At 45.0% G+C, this 15,957-nt stretch overlaps 1 protein-coding gene across 13 annotated transcripts in view; it reads right to left on the reverse strand.

The window, feature by feature from the left end:
- The window catches only part of Atg10 (autophagy related 10), a 290,792-nt gene that overhangs the window by 216,201 nt on the left and 58,634 nt on the right, over positions 1-15,957 (reverse strand).

Below are 15,957 nucleotides of genomic sequence, written 5' to 3' on the forward strand. Positions count from 1 at the left end.
AATTGTATGTAGTACCTGCCCGAACTGTCTGAGGAGCCACATTTCCCACTTCCTTATGGTGCCTCCTAACATCCTGTGTACCATGACCTGAGGAAGTCTTGTCTTACACCGCACCATCCGTCTGATGTAGGCTGGGATCAAACCCCGGTCCTCATGATTGAGCAGCATGTGCTCTTAACCCCTGAGCCAATCCTCCAGCCCCACTAATTGCTTTCTTTCCTGCTTTCTTATACTTGCTCTTAAATACAGCCCAGTGTAGTGTTTATCCAACTATCATAAGCTCCATTCTAAGGCAAAAGCTGCTTGAATTCCATGTACTCACACAGAAGAACACAGTAACTCTCCATGCATAGCTATGTCTGCACACAAAGCAACATCAGTCCTCCAGCGCACTGTCAACCAGCATTCACATCTTAACAGGAGCTAAATAATATAATAATTAAGGAAGGAGAGGCTGCTCATTTTTATAAGCAGAGGGACATCCGAAGACAGAAACAGACATACGAAGTTCTGAAAATGCCTCACGGAAATGGAGAGTAGTGTAGCTATAAGCCAAGAATGTCAAGCACTGCTGTTAGCCACCACAGCACGGAGGTGACAGGTTCAGTCTGTGAGCCGTAGAGGGAGCATGACCCAACACCTTGATTTCAGGTGTCTAACCCCCAAAAAGAGAGAATTCATCGTTCTCTTCCCGTTTCAGCTATTCATCTACTGTGGAGAATTTTACCGTGTCACCTCCTGGGTAGGGAGAATTACAATCAACATAATCTTAAAGAGAATTAAGAAGCTGAGATATAGCTCAGTGGAAAACTATTTGCCTAGCACACCAGCCCTAGGTGTGATCCCTAGCACCCCAAAGTAAGTTTAAAGTTGTTTTTTTTTTAAATTATAGAACAATATACGTGGTTGCGACTTAGACATAGTGTACAGTGCAACACAGCGCACAGTGTGTTGGGCTGCCAGCCATCCCTCAGCCTTTACTTGGAGGCTCGCTACTTATGACTCAACTCTGAATGGCTGGATCCAGCTTGCTCTGGTTAGTTAATACTACCGTCATAGGTTATTTTGTATACCGAATATCACTTCTGACTGGAGAGTAAACTATCAAATATCTCACATTATTACTTGTAGTTATTTTATGGACGTTAAGCAGTAGAGTGATGTCAGAATTACTGTTTTACATTTCATTTATATGTCACCCAGCCTATATTGTCAAAATCACCCTATTGGACGACATAAATTTGGGCAAGATACTAAAGTGGCACACCTCCTACATAGCATATATGAAGCCTAGCTTGATGACCAGTGACAAAAATAATTAATATTTACTGAAACAGCACAGAAATGCAATGACTATGCCATCATTATGCTCGGGTTTACCCACCCCCCACTCTGCTTCTGGAACACTAGCCAAACTTGTTCTAACTCCATGGGGAGAGGGACTCTTCTTTTGTACAAAATCCAAACAGTGGCTATCCAGCAGCTGTGGTGTAATCGAGCAGCCCCTGAGAATGATGCTAACAAGGACCGAAGAGTGTCTGGTACAGACAGGTCAATGCAAAGCCCTAGAAGATCACCCTAGCTCTACCGTCCAGTAGCCTAGACCAGGACACGACGCTCAACTCAAGTCTCCCCTTCACAGTGGCGTTTTCTGTTCCAGTCAATACTCTCTCCTCGCTCCCCACTTCTTATGGTTACCATGGTTTGTGATTTAATTTGGCCCACTACGTCAACTAGTATTAAACATCCCTTAGTTTTATTTCTCCCAGTAAATTATAATAAAATCAGAACCACTTTCTAGAAGAAGGCAGTGTTTCAGCTGAGGAATCCAGACTACCATTCCACATAAAATCCCCATCCAGGTAGCCTGGGAAAAGGATGAAGGATGAAGCATTTTCCAAGAAACTTGTTTTTCAGCTAAGTAAGAGCAGACATAGGCTAGTGTTTACGCTCGAGTCTGATGAGCCTGAGCCACCCAGTTCTGGGGACCAGCAGCATCACCATACCCAAACACTGGGCATACAGTTTGAAGGTCGACCTGGGGCCCTGAACCAGTGTTCTCAGGTGAGTGCCGGACATATCTGGAGGCACTGGGGCAATGCGCGGTAGAAGCCTTACTCAATGGGATTGCACTGGCATTCGTTCTGAACCCTAGCTGAGCGTGAGAATGTATCCCAGTGCTCTAAATGCTGCGCCTTAATCATCTTAGACTGAGTAAGCCAGGGCTAGTACCCCAACAGCTTCTAGTGCAGTGCCAGCATTAGGAACATATAGCACCCGAGGAACTCAGAGCATTGAGGAAGGAATTAATAGGAAGGAAGGGGGCAAGACTTTGATAAGGACCATGGCTCACTGGGACCTTTCCAAATGCTGACATCAACTCCACTACAACTCACTGTGTCAGTCACCAAGTTAAGACAGTAAGACAGGCCCTGCAACTTACCCAGCCCTGACCTAGTCCTCTAGTCACCATTACTAGGTGCCTCCATTATCAAGACCACTCGCTAACCATCTGCCATAAGGCAGTTGCTGTACTTGACTGTCACTGCGGAAGAGAAACGAACAGGGAAAGCCCAGGTGCAATAATTCAAATACCACAAATAAAAAATCCAAAATACTTTTGTAGACAACTTTTCCCTTGCCTAAACAGAATGCGCATTGCTAATTAACAATAAAGCTCACAAATGGGAAAAGATTAAAGCAGAGGTAAATCTGTCTTCTAAAGCACGATGAAAGGCTGGTGATGTACTTGGCTGGCGGAACACTAGTCCAGCACGTGCAAAACACTCGGTCCCTCCCCGGCGATGCGGTTATAATCCCTCACGACTGACCACAAGTCCAAGGTCATTCTCAGCTCAGCCGCTAGGTATGAGATCAGTCTGAGCTACAAAATACCCTGTCTCAAAACCAAAAGGTCAAAACCAGAGGACGGAAACATTCTGTGACAGAGGTCTGGAGAGACGGATCAGTGGTTCAGAGAGAGCGCTCACTGTTCTGTCAGGGGACTGAGTGTGGATCCCAGCACCCATGAACTATTGTACATGTACAACTGAGCAGTTTAATTTGGATCAGGCAGCTCACCAATACACCAAGGATCCAATACCCCTTTCTGACCTCCATGTCGCCACCCACACAATGTGAATATACACATACACCACATATATACATACAAAATAAATAATGAAATTTATCTTAAAAAAAGAAAAAAGGTGCTGCACAGAATAAAAAAAAATCAAAGAATAGAAAAATGCAAAAAATTGAGCCTTGTCATAAAAAGGCGCTAATTCACTCAATATATAAACATCGTTAAATTCCTCCAAATGCAAATCCTTAAAATAAATCAAGGGACAAACATAAAGATGCAAATAAGAAAAATTAGCTCTTGTCATAGAAAACCACTGATTTCCTCAATATATAAACAGCTTTAAACTCCTCAAAATGCAAATAGTTATAACAAGTCAATAAAAAAGACTAACAGCCCAAGGAAATGAGCAGAGGATAGGTGGGAATGTAGACAGACAAACAGACAGACAGACAGATGGATAAATCACCGAAAGAGAAATAGACGTCGATAAAAAGATGTTCAGCATTAACTATAAGGAAAATGCAAGTTAAAAATGATGTGACAACCTTTTGACCTATAGATCAAAAAACCATGATGTGTAACATACATGCAAATTTATGGGTGAAACAGGCAGGATTTCCCAACGCACTGCCGGGAGGAAAAAAAAAATTAAATCAGTGTTATATCCCTGAAAAGCAAGTTGGCAAAAGCCACCGAAACTTAAAATATACTGCTGGGTATGGTGGTGCACATCTATAAATGCCACACGAGAAGCAGAGGCAGGTAGATCTCTGGAAGTTTGAGACCAGCCTGGTTTACAGAGAGAGTTCCAGGTGAGCAAGGGCTGTAAAGTAAAACTCTGTCTCACTTTAAAAAAGAAGGGAAAGGGAGAAAATGTATAAACACTGGAGTCTGAAATGCTACATTCGGGAACTTATAGCTTATAGATGCAGTCACATCTGTAGAAAGTCAAATTCCTGTGTCAGTACTAATTATAAAGTTCTGTTTTCATGGCATAAGAGCTAAAAAAAAATACGTGAATATTTGTCAATGAGAGGTGGTAATATAAATTATTACATTTTAAAACAATGAAATTCTTCACAGCTAAAAAAACTTGATGATTGAACATTATCCAAGGTAGTCTTAAATTTTCTTCAAGCATTTATCAGATTTAAATATATACGTTATATGTACTTACAATATTCACGTAGAAAGATACCTAAAACCTTTGTCCCACTGGTAATCTCTGAAATGATGAGAGCACAGAGAATAGTTTTTATCTTTGTAATGTATGAGTCTTTGTGCCTTTTCGTAAGTGATGCTTACTTCAGACAAATAGCTGGCTGCCTTTTGCACATCTGCTTCCAGATTGTGTTCCTACTGTACAGCCAAATGTCAAAACTTTAGGAGAGAAAACATCCTGTGGGTTCTGCAGCGTCCCAGAGAGACCGGCAAGTTTTATGGTGTATTGCTGACTGCATTTTGGATGAAGATCTAAGAATTTCACTTCCAACAGAACATGTTTGGATTTGCTTTCTTACAAGCTGCCATAGGGCTGTGCCACCCACCCAGAGAGCTAGGATATGCCTGCTTGAGACCAGCCACACAAATAATTATGAGGCTTCTCTTGCTGAATTTAATAAGCCTTTTACAAATCATCTTTTTTTAAAAATGCCTTTTTTTTTAAAGTTATCGAACAAGCCTCAGCAGAGCTTCGGAATAAGGCACTGAGATGTAACACAACTGTCCGGAAAGAGTGGCTGGAGATAGAGAAGAAGACAACTGAGCAAGACCTCAAGGTTAGTAGGAGGGGGGCCAAGCCAGAACTAGGACAAGTAAGTCCTTGCAGGTGAGACCAAAACCATCGATAGCTTCCCCAGTCTGATCAACTGAAGAAGAAAAAAAGAGAAGAGAATTCCCCCTGAAAAGCAAGGGTAAGCCGAGACAAGCCTGCTTCAGGATGTCGGGGCTACACAGAAAGACACTACCTCAGAAAAATATACAAACAAAACAAAATGGCAAGACTAGATAGCTCAGACACTACGATGTATCAATACCTGTTCACTACTGAAAGGTCAAGTTTAGATGCCCAGAGAGAGACTGTTATGAACATGGTGGTCCTTCCAGGGGAATATGTTCATATGATTTATCCTACAGGCATCCCAACACTCACCGGTTTCTACCCACGGCTATTCCTCGTTGCTACACCTTTTAAATACATGTATGAGTTTTCAAATGCGTGTCCGAGTCTCGCCCGACTCTGATACCTCTGGAAATATTAAATACAGAGCTGAGTTATTACAGCGTGACCAGATACAGGGAAAGGAATTCACGGGTAAGTATTAGCCTCTGGCTCATTTTGATAAAAACTAACAAAAGCAAAAATTCAAAAGTGGGAAAAATAGGGATATAATATACTTCGTTTCTGAGGAAGACTGAGTATTTTGAAGTGTATTAAACGTGACTTAAGATAGCAGGGCAATGTCAGGTACTATGCTTCACCTGAGGAAGCTGGCCCCACCTCTCTGTGGGAAAGAATCACATCCACAGGTACCTGTTTCAGGGAGTCCTCTGTTCACCATCTGTAAAATGTAACTCCCGACTGTCCTCGTACCTAGACAAGCTATCTTCCAGAGTCTCCCTTTTCTACACAGTGTGAGGCAATGGTATCTATAGAATGTTGACCAGAAGTCATTTCTACCCACTGTAACTAAGCCATGGGTACTGAACAGAGTCTAAATATTATAAAGCCTAATGATATAATCATAATAATATAATCAGTGGGAGGGAAACAAGAGGAAAGGCCAAGGAATCTCCTTGGCCGTGGAGGAACCAACCGTTTAGGGCTACAGAGCTCTGCTGTTGAAAGTTCTAAGGGAGACCCTAAGAAAACCTGTTGTGGGGGCTGGAAAGTGTGCTCAGGGGTAAGGAGTGCGCGTTGCTCTTACAGAGGACCCAAGTTCTCAGCACCCACATGGTAGCTCAAAACTACCTATAACTCCAATTCCATGGGACAAGGTGCCCACTCTGGACTACTGAGGGCTCTTGCATGAACATGGTACGCATGCACACATTCAGGCACACACATACTTACACATAATTTTTTTTCAAAAAAATTTAAGCATCGTAGTTATGGGTTGAATATGACATGTCCTGCATGGGCTCATGCGTTTGAACACCTACTCCTCAGCTGGTATCACTGTTTTTAGAAGACTGTAGACTCTTTAGGAAATGGGGCTCTGCTAGAGGAAGTGAGTCACTAGAGGCGGGCTTGGAGGTTTCTCACTACCTATTAACACACTGCCTTCTGACCGCTAATGTAATGTGATCCGCTGGCTCCTTCTCCTGCCATGCTGCCTTCCCCATCATGATGGACTACCTCATCCCAAGCTGTAGAGCCAAAAGAACCGTTCCTTCCTCAGTAGCTCCTAGTCACTGCGACAAGAAAAGTAACCAACATAATGCCTATCTTAGTTAGGGTTTTACTACTGTAAACAGACACCATGACCAAGGCAACTCTTAGAAGGACAACATGTAATTGGGGCTGGCTTACAGGTTCAAGGATTCAGTCCATTATCATCAAGGAGGGAGCATGGCTGCATCCAGGCATGCATGATACAGGAGGAGCTGAGAGGTCTACATCTTTATCTGGAGGCTGCTCGGAAAATACTGGCTTCCAGGCAGCTAGGATGAGGGTCTTATAGCACACACCCACAGTGACACACCTACTCCAACAAGGCCACGCCTACTTTAACAAGGCCACGCCTACTCCAACAAGGCCACACCTACTCGAACAAGGCCACACCTACCCCAACAAGGCCACACCTACTCCAATAGTGCCACTGCCTGGGCCAAGCACATACAAACCATAACAATGCCTTAAAATTACTTATCATTAGGGGCTCCACTAAGGTAATTAAAATCCCCCACACAATGGAAACTATAGCGCTATTAGAAATAGATAATTATATATAGACTCACAAAGAAAGATGGCTCAGTGGAAGAATGCCTGCATGGCACGCCTGAGAACCTGGGTTAATCTTTAGCACCTCATGCTCCAAAAACCCAAAATCATGAACCAGGCCTGTAATCTCATCGTGTGAAAGACTGGGGAAAAAGGACCATGATTTTGAAAGCTACGTATCAAGACACACTACCTCAAAAATAAATAAACAAATAAATAAATAAATGATTAATGGTATGCTGTTACAAGGAAGAGATAGCACTTATTTAAATATATGTGTTAGGCCAGAGGGGCAGTAAAAGAAGATATTTTCACTCTAAATTACATATATATTTAAAACATGTATTAAGTAAAAAAGTATACTTTCAGTTAAATTATTTATATATATATATTTTAATAGTTACATATCATTTTCCTTGTACTACTAAATAAAATAAAGACCCAACAAAAGAAGGAAAAAGTAATAGTTCCCCATGTATAAACTAAGGGTTTCAGCACCAGTTATATAAACTGAGGACCAGAATATTCCAAAGTATGGTTGCAGGGAAGGTTTTATTGTAGAAGGGAGGGGAAAGTACAGCTAGAGGCATCAGGCAAAGGCCAGAGCAAAGACCAGAAAGGAGCTGACTGACCTGGAAGGGCTTGGTCCTCCTGCCTATCCAGAAGGTGAGGAAAGGACAGGAGGTGACAAGAGGGTGGACTTGGCAGTTCCAGAGTCCTGTCTCTTGTTCCAAGAGAGTGGCTTGTCTGTAGATGAGCACAGTGCTGGGGGTTTCAGTGTTGAATGGAATTGAAAATTGAAAGCCGTGTGCGTGTGCGTGTGCGTGTGTGTGTGTGTGTGTGTGTGTGTGTGTGTGTGTGTGTGTGTTCATGAGAGAGGGAGAGAGAGAGAGAGAGAGAGAGAGAGAGAGAGAGGACCAACCAAGCAAGAACAAGAGAAGGAGTTTTAAGATAGAGGGGCCAGGAGAGGAAGACGGGGCGGGGTGGGGGGCAACAGAGAGCACAGCCAGAATGACAGGGTTACAGGGAATGAAGTGATGGGGCAGGGAAGTCCAGGAGCTGGAGGAGTTTAGGGTATGGGGTGGGGTGAAACGAGCTGAGGAAACCTGGGGGCCTGCAAGCTCTAGGGTAGCCCCAAATGTGCTGTTGTAGACACCACACGTGCCCATATGTTTCTTTTGATACCTCAGGCAGGGCTGGGATCTAGATTCAGAGGGAGCGAAGCCCAGAATGACTCTGATGTGCCCTGTGACTACTATGTTCTGAGATCCAGCCATGAAGCTCTGCAAATAAAGCTAATCGCCCTCCCCCTTCGGTGTCTGAATTAGCCCTCTAGGTACTGTAAGGAGACAAACGTCACCTTGTCGGGTCTCACGTGTTTTCCCAGTAGCATGTTGATGCCTACTTATGGCTTTCAGTTTCCAATTCCATTCAACACCAAGAACCCCAGTCCGGCTGAGAGCTCATCTGCAGACAAATCAGTCTCTTGCAATATTTCCAGCTCCCTTGCCTGGCAGGACTCTCGAACTACCAAGTCCACCCTCTTGTCACCTCCAGACCTTTCCTGGTTTTCTGGAGAGGCAGGAGAACTACGCCTTTCTGAGCACTTCATAGATGGCACGGCACGCCAAAGACTCTGGCCCCAGAGAAGAGGGAGTGGGAGAAGACCAGTCCCTTGTCACCAAAAGAAAAGAGGAAGTTACCCAGCACAAACTAGTAACACTATCTGGGGGAAGAGTGCATGCCCAGCAGACCTAAGCTGAAATTCCACCACCCACTCAGCTTGCACACGTTTTCAAAGGACGGTTACAAGCTGATGATGCTAACTTCTCAGACAAAGCACTGAGCGACTTTAAAGCTCCCTACGTCTCATCCGCACTTTAGCTCACGCCTCTGCAATGTTAGGTTTACAATTAAGCGCTTTCTTTCCTTCCTCCTTCTTCTTTTTTAATAATGTTTTGGTTTCAGGTTTTCCAACTTGCCCATTTTGAGTTTTCAATTTCTGGTTCATAGACGTGGGACCTCCGTGTGTGCCCTCATACTTTTTATTATATTAAGCAATTTCGTTTGTGCTCCCAGAGCATTTCGGCTTATTTGTGCCAGAGGAATGGCCAGTGGTGTTATAACTCGGGGCCTGCTGGAGAAAACTAATTTTTTCTCTCTGGTCCTGCTTCCAATTTAAGTTTGTAAAGATTTTACCATATTTTGTCTGTTTACCCTCATTGGAGTGTTCTCAAAGGTTTAGCCTTGCTTTGCCAATATCAGAGTCTTAAAAAGGAAAAACTCATATGGGTTGCTCAAGCTCTGATCACCCCTTTTTCTCTACATTTAAAGTTACTCAGAATCGTATCCCTTTCATTGTTAGGAGGACGTAAACAACAGTTAATTTTATACTTTATTAGATTGAAAGAAATGACGGTTCTGGCAACAGAAAAAAATCAGGTTGCCAAGGCCTTGTTCTGGTCACCACAAAGCACCACCCATGCAAAGCAGTGGCTTACTCAGCTGCCCAGCTTTTAAGGGAATGAAAGAAAGGTCCCTGAATTTACCCGGCTTAAGTCTTCAGAGGCAGGTCTTAGGGTGCAGGGTGTAAGAATGTCCTCCCTAGGGCATTACAGAAAGAGGCAACGCTTTAAACACTTAAAACAACACAAAGATCCCCACACAGTTCTGGAGGCTGGGTTAACCCAGCTAGCACATGTTTTAGGCTCAGTGGAGAAGCTGTCTTTGCCCTGTTCTGATATGTTATAAAACTTACAGGTATCTCTCCTTCTCCATCTCTCCTTCTCTCTCTCTCAATGTCTCTCTCTCTCTCTCTCTCTCTCTCTCTCTCTCTCTCTCTCTCTCTCTCTCTCTGTGGGGGGGGATGCCTATGTGTGTGTGTGTGTGTGTGCGCGTGTGTGTGTGTGTGTGTGTGTGTGCCTGCGTGGGTGTTTTCACAGGAAAATCTCCCCAAGTATTTTGTCTCTATAGCTAAACATCCCTCTTCTTACGAGGACATGAGTCACAATAGATCCGGGACCTGTCCTAAACCAGTGTGACCTCATTTTAACCTTGATCGCATTCACATTTGCCAAGACTATAGTTTTAAGCAAAGTCACAAATACAAGTCTGTGAGTTTAGGTGATGGTGGGACAGAGGACAGGAACGACACTCCTCGACCCTGTAAGAGGAAAGGCAGGCAGGGTGGGAGAAAGACGGCCCCATACCCTTACACCTAACATGGGCATCTGTCTCGGAAAAACACCCCAAACTGCAGTTGCTCCAGCCCGAGATTCAGGCCACAGTCTTGAAGATGTTCCGGAAACCAAAATGACACTGGCCAAAAATAGAGCAGAGGGTACCAGCAGCTATTAAAGGAGACTCTACTCTGGTACATGGCCTGCTTCTTAACCCACGGAGCCTGGATACTGTGAGACTAAAGACTTTACTGGGGCAATTCTGCCAAAAAGAGTACTTAACATTCGCTAATTGAAAGAGTACCAGATGTGTGGCAAAGTCTAACGATTGTCAGAGAGGAAGGACAGGCAGGGGAAACAGAAAGGAGAGGAGGCTAAGACCCGCTGGCTTTCCTTCTTTCTTTCTCGTTTTTTTTTTTTTTTGATATAACAAAAGTTTCTTGACATATTTCCCAGAATGAGTCACAGTCTCTGCCCTCCAAGTCATCTCCACTCCAAGCCTGTGCATGTTTAAAGCTCTTGCACTGACTCTCTTCTCCTTCCTTGTTAATCAGAAGCAGTGTCCCAAGGAGACAACCTTCAGCAGTGGAGAAAGGGAGGCCAGGCCGTCGCACTGCAAGAGTAACCACTCAGCCCCTCACTCACCACGCCGTGAGCTTCCCAGAGTCCTGTAATGTCCATGTGCTCACCTCATGGGCTTCTCATGCCCCCTGACTACTGAGCTCCACAGTACACAGAGCAAACCGACTAATGACCATAAAGTTAATCATGTCTGTCCCTAAAATGTCTATGCATTTAAAATTCGTATAAATGGGGGGAATACACTGGTACCACACAAAAATACTCTTCTAAGTGTTCCTCTGGCCTGTGAACCATGAAATAAAACACTAGGTTTGTCTTCCCACCTTAAATAGCTAAAACTCTAACTAAAAAAAGGTATGACGGAGGTGTTTTCTGACCTTGCTCACAGATAGCACAGGGCAGTGATCTCTGGGAGAAAAGCAATAAACAAGAAGACTCAAGAAGCGCCCCAGCTCACAAAGTTTTATACTCAGTACAGAGGCAGCAAAGCCAAACAGAGCCCAGGAGTCACTGGGTCTGAAGAGCCAGAGTTCCGAGCCAAGAAAACAGGGAGTTGACAGTGGGCAGAACGTGCATACGGCAGCCACGGAGCGGGAACTCTGGAGATTGCCAGAACATGGTGCCTCTGCCTGAGTAGTGTTCCCACATGCATGCGAGTAAACTACTAGGGACTGGGAACCACAGCCAGATGAGGTAAGCGGCGTAATCCTCTGAGCCCACACAGGGCCAGGAATCTTTCCTATGCCCAGCTGCCAGAGCAGAAAAACGTCCCAACACGCACAGCGGTGAACAGCATCCTCGGCTATCTCAGGGGTGCTCCAAAGGAGACCTCATCTAAAGGCTGGTTGAAACCTGCCCCACATATCTTAAAAACAGCCCCTGAAAGGATCAAACTGATTGGCAGGGGGAAAGGAGGAACCAGGAAACGGGCGAAGTCGGTCAGTCGGGCGGGCGGGGAATAATAGCTGCTGCTGCCTTGCGCAATACCTGACTGTAACTAAAACCACACTCGAAGACCTCGGTGTGGCTAAAGGGGATTGTAAATCTTCTCACCACCGAGAACTGATAAGGACCCCAAGTGATGGATATGTTAATCACCCCAACCCAACTGTTACACAATGAGACTTGTACTGAACCTCGAACATAAGCACCCTACAATATAAGCACAAAACAAAACAGAAAGTTTCTAAAGGAGAGAAGAGCAGAGGGAGGGAGGGAGGGAGGGAGGGAGGGAGGGAGGGAGGGAAGGAGGGAGGGAGGGAGGGAGGGAGGGAGGGAGGGAGGGAGGGACAGGGAAGCCAACTCCTAGAATCCTTACTACATTTTTTTGGAAATGGGGGATGCAGCATAAACAAACATCTAGAATCCAATAAAAAAAAGAAATGACCAGGCATGCCCAGAAGACTGAAAACCTGACTGAAACCGTAAGAAAAGTCAGTCAACAGAAAGGGACAGAAATACACCACGAACAGTGGCATGACAACAGTTATCGGGGTGCTCCTCAGCAGTTCCACAAAGTGGGAGAGAATGACAATGATGAACAAAAGAAAAAAAAAGACAAACACACGAAGTGGCTCAGGGGACTGGGGAGTTGGCCAACTGGTGAGAGTCCTTACTAAACAGGCGTGGACCTCAGCCCTGCGTGGCTGCCTGGGTCTGCAGCCTAGCACTGAGGGGACTCACTAAGCCAGAGGGGCATCAGTGCTTCCTGGAGAGGGAATCCAGCAAAGCTCCTTCCTGGTCCAGTCAGAGGCCCTGTCTCAAGGGACTAAGGCAGAGAGACAGTGCTCTCCTGTGCCTAAGTTAAACTTTTAATGATTAAACAAATTTAAGTATCTGAGCTGAGAGCTATACTGCATAAGATCAACGGCTTATTTATAACTCCAGAAGGAAATCTTATAAACCTCAGGACTCGGCAACAGAAACTCAGGAGGGACACAGGGGAAGGCCGAGGAAGCCACAGGCACTGGACACAGTCATGTGCTGTCCTAAATACCATTTGTATTTCGTCCAGTTTTGAGCCAGTTAAGGGCTTGGAGAGCCAATTATCCTAAGAGCAACTGAATTTTACCTTCATATCTGTAATCACTGTTAATAAGAAGAACAGGGTTTAACTTACTGTGACTAGACCTGGTTTTGTGCTCTTAGTTCTTCATAGGGGACTTCTGCACACCCAGTTACTGTAAAGTCTCTGGAGTTTGAAATGCTTGCTACTTCATGGCTGCTAGAACATGAGGTTGAGTCTATGTCAAATGCCCCCAAACACTGCACCCTTCTATGTTGCCAGAAGACATCTGTATGTCCAGAAGTACTTGCTACCTGCCTACGATACCCAGTGACCCACCCAGCAAAGCCACAGGGGCCAGATGCCAGACCCTGCTGCCCTGACCAGATAACATCTTGATAGGATACAGAAAATGGATACAACATAAATGTTATCATCTTAGGCAGACAGTTCCAGCTACCTTTCCTGGCAGGACTCTCGAACTACCGAGTCCACCTTCTTGGCACCTCCAGACCGTTCCTGGCTTTCTGGAGAGGCAGGAGAACCACGCCTTCCGGAGCCCTTCATAGATGTCAAAACACGCCAAGGACTCCGGCACCAGAGAAGAGGAAAACGAGTAGGTCATGAGACAAATCGGAGAACACCACACACGTGACGTCTTCCTCACTATCATGTGATACTGCCATGGGCACTGAAGACTGGAATAGAAAAAGCATTGGCTGGGAAGGTGTGGGAAGAACGGTCTCAGACAGCAGGAGACGGTGCTTGGGAAGTAGAGTTGTAACAGACCAAAATGAAGCAAACACCCAAGCAAAGCCTTAGCTAAAGGAAAGCAATCCCAGGCTGAGAAAGGTTGGTGCAAAGGGCCTGTGGCCGGAAGGAAGGGCATATGCAGAGTCAGATCCTATACAGACATTTGTCAAGACAAGGAGTTTAGATTGTTCCCATTTTATTCTTAGTGCTAATGGTGAAATTAGTCCAAAATCAAATCACTGGGTCACAAAATACCATTTCTTCCTCAACAAATAAAACTTTAGGAGAAAAAAAAATCTATACCTTAATTACACAAAGACAAAACTCATTAAAGTGTAGCGTATTTTCTTCCAGTGTGCTTTTGATGATATTTATTTTTTAAGTTCGCCTTTCAGTCACACTGGAAGCACAACTGTGCAGCCCACTTCTTCCATAGAAGAATATTACGAGTCTGACGTAACAAGTGCTAAACTGCAGTTGGGAGGAGGAAGCCTGGCATCCCAGTGCACGGCAGGGTGATGACACTTAATAGTACTATTACACACGTGATATCTAAACTGAACGTTTATGCCCCAGAGGGAGGGCAGCTGTTCGAGGCACCACATCTGGAAGCCACTCTGAACGTTCATGACAGAGCATCTACACATACTGAACCATCGCAGTGCACCCCACAAGTATGCTCAACCATGTGCTAACTAAAAACAGTTGTGCATCATCTCGAGGTTTTCTACATGGCAGGAGACAGCTGCACACAACTGCGTAGGGGTGGCTCTGGACCTTCACAGTGAGTACAAACTTCACCATTGGCATCCTTGTGAGTAAAGCGTTCTCCCCTCATAATCTGAGCATAAAAACAAACTTGATTGTTTTAATGTTTCTGACACACACTGCTAAGATCTTTTCAAGGTCTCCCTTCCAGCTCTACCAGACTGTGTGAAAACGCCTGTTCTGTTGCCCGTGGGTGTGGCAGTTTTCTTCCTTATGATTGTTTTGTCCATCTGGAGTTTCTTATTCTTGTTAGCTTGGGGTGGAGAGCTGCACTAACATGCTGCTGTGCCTTCCCACTTCTTGCAGCTCTCAGGAGCTGTGTAAGCTGTGCACTGAGCTGGAGGACCACGTGAAAAGACCCTCACTCATACCTCAACCATGTCCAACCTAGCATCAAGCACATTAGTCAAACTATGCTGGACCTTCCAAGTCTGCCCAGCTGCAGGCAGATGTCACCAGGTGACTTTAGACAGTACCACAAGTAAAGGAAGAATCCCAAGCCAGGAGAGAGACAGAGACAGAGACAGAGACAGAGACAGAGACAGAGACAGAGACAGAGACAGAGACAGACAGACAGATGACAGTCAGTCAGTCTTTGGTTTTAGATAAGGTTCTGGGGATCCCATCCAAGCCTTAGAAGTGTTCAGCAGCCATTCTTCTGAGCTATATCCCCAGCCCCAGCAAGGTATCCCTGGCACGTGAACTATATACATTCTCTTCTAGAACTGTCTGCTCATGTGATACCTTATGCTCAGTCTTCTGCTGGGGCACTAATGCTTTACGAATGTATTCAAGCAGCACTGAAGGTGCCGATCTTTATCTGTCATTACTTCTAACACGGATCTCCATTTTTATTTTCATTACATACTGGTCATAAATACATTAAAATTTTCTAACCTTTCACTTCAAACTTTAAGAGAATCTTTTCTCCATACACCGCGGCTCACGCTGTAATTGGCCACGTGGGAGGCGGAGACAAGAAGACTACCATGAGTTTGTAAGTTTGTAAGGATGCCTGGGGAGCTCCAGAGCAGCCTGAACGACAGATAGCCCACCTTTAAAGAGAGGAGAGAGATGGGTTGGTTATTACTGTTTTATCTATTTCCTTACAGCATTTCTCTTACGGTTCATTGAGGGCAGCTGCCACTTATCCTCACAGCACTTCTTACTTAGAAGAAGCTTAGAAAGATAGCACTAGCTCAGCAGCTCGGCCGCATGTCTCAGTCTAGCGAGAGTCACACAGGCGTGGCCGATGTCTCCGGTCGGTATACATTCGTTCACACGGTCCTGAACGGAGGTAGGTAACACTGTGGGGCACCTTGGACTGATGAGCGCAGGAAAGCCATAGATGAACGCTTCCCCTTTCAGCTTGTGACAGACTGCGTTACTTCATAGTTATCTGCAGATCCTGGAACAATGAAGAGTCGGGCACCAATAGAAACACCATAGCACGTGTTCGAGCAGCTTCCCTTCCCTCCCTCTCTGCCCTGCGCCTGCGTATAAGGAGCGGTCTACACCGAAATTGTTCTTGAAATACCTCCACACCCCCGAACTTACCAGTGACACAGGCTAAAGCATTTCCTACCCTAGAAATAAATCTGTTCTGGTTTAGGTTGCATTGCCATGGCAGCAAAAAAAAAAA

Source organism: Rattus norvegicus, chromosome 2 (assembly GCF_021556685.1).
Source record: "Rattus norvegicus strain SHRSP/BbbUtx chromosome 2, alternate assembly SHRSP_T2T, whole genome shotgun sequence".
In the NCBI taxonomy this organism is placed as follows: Eukaryota; Metazoa; Chordata; class Mammalia; order Rodentia; family Muridae; genus Rattus; species Rattus norvegicus.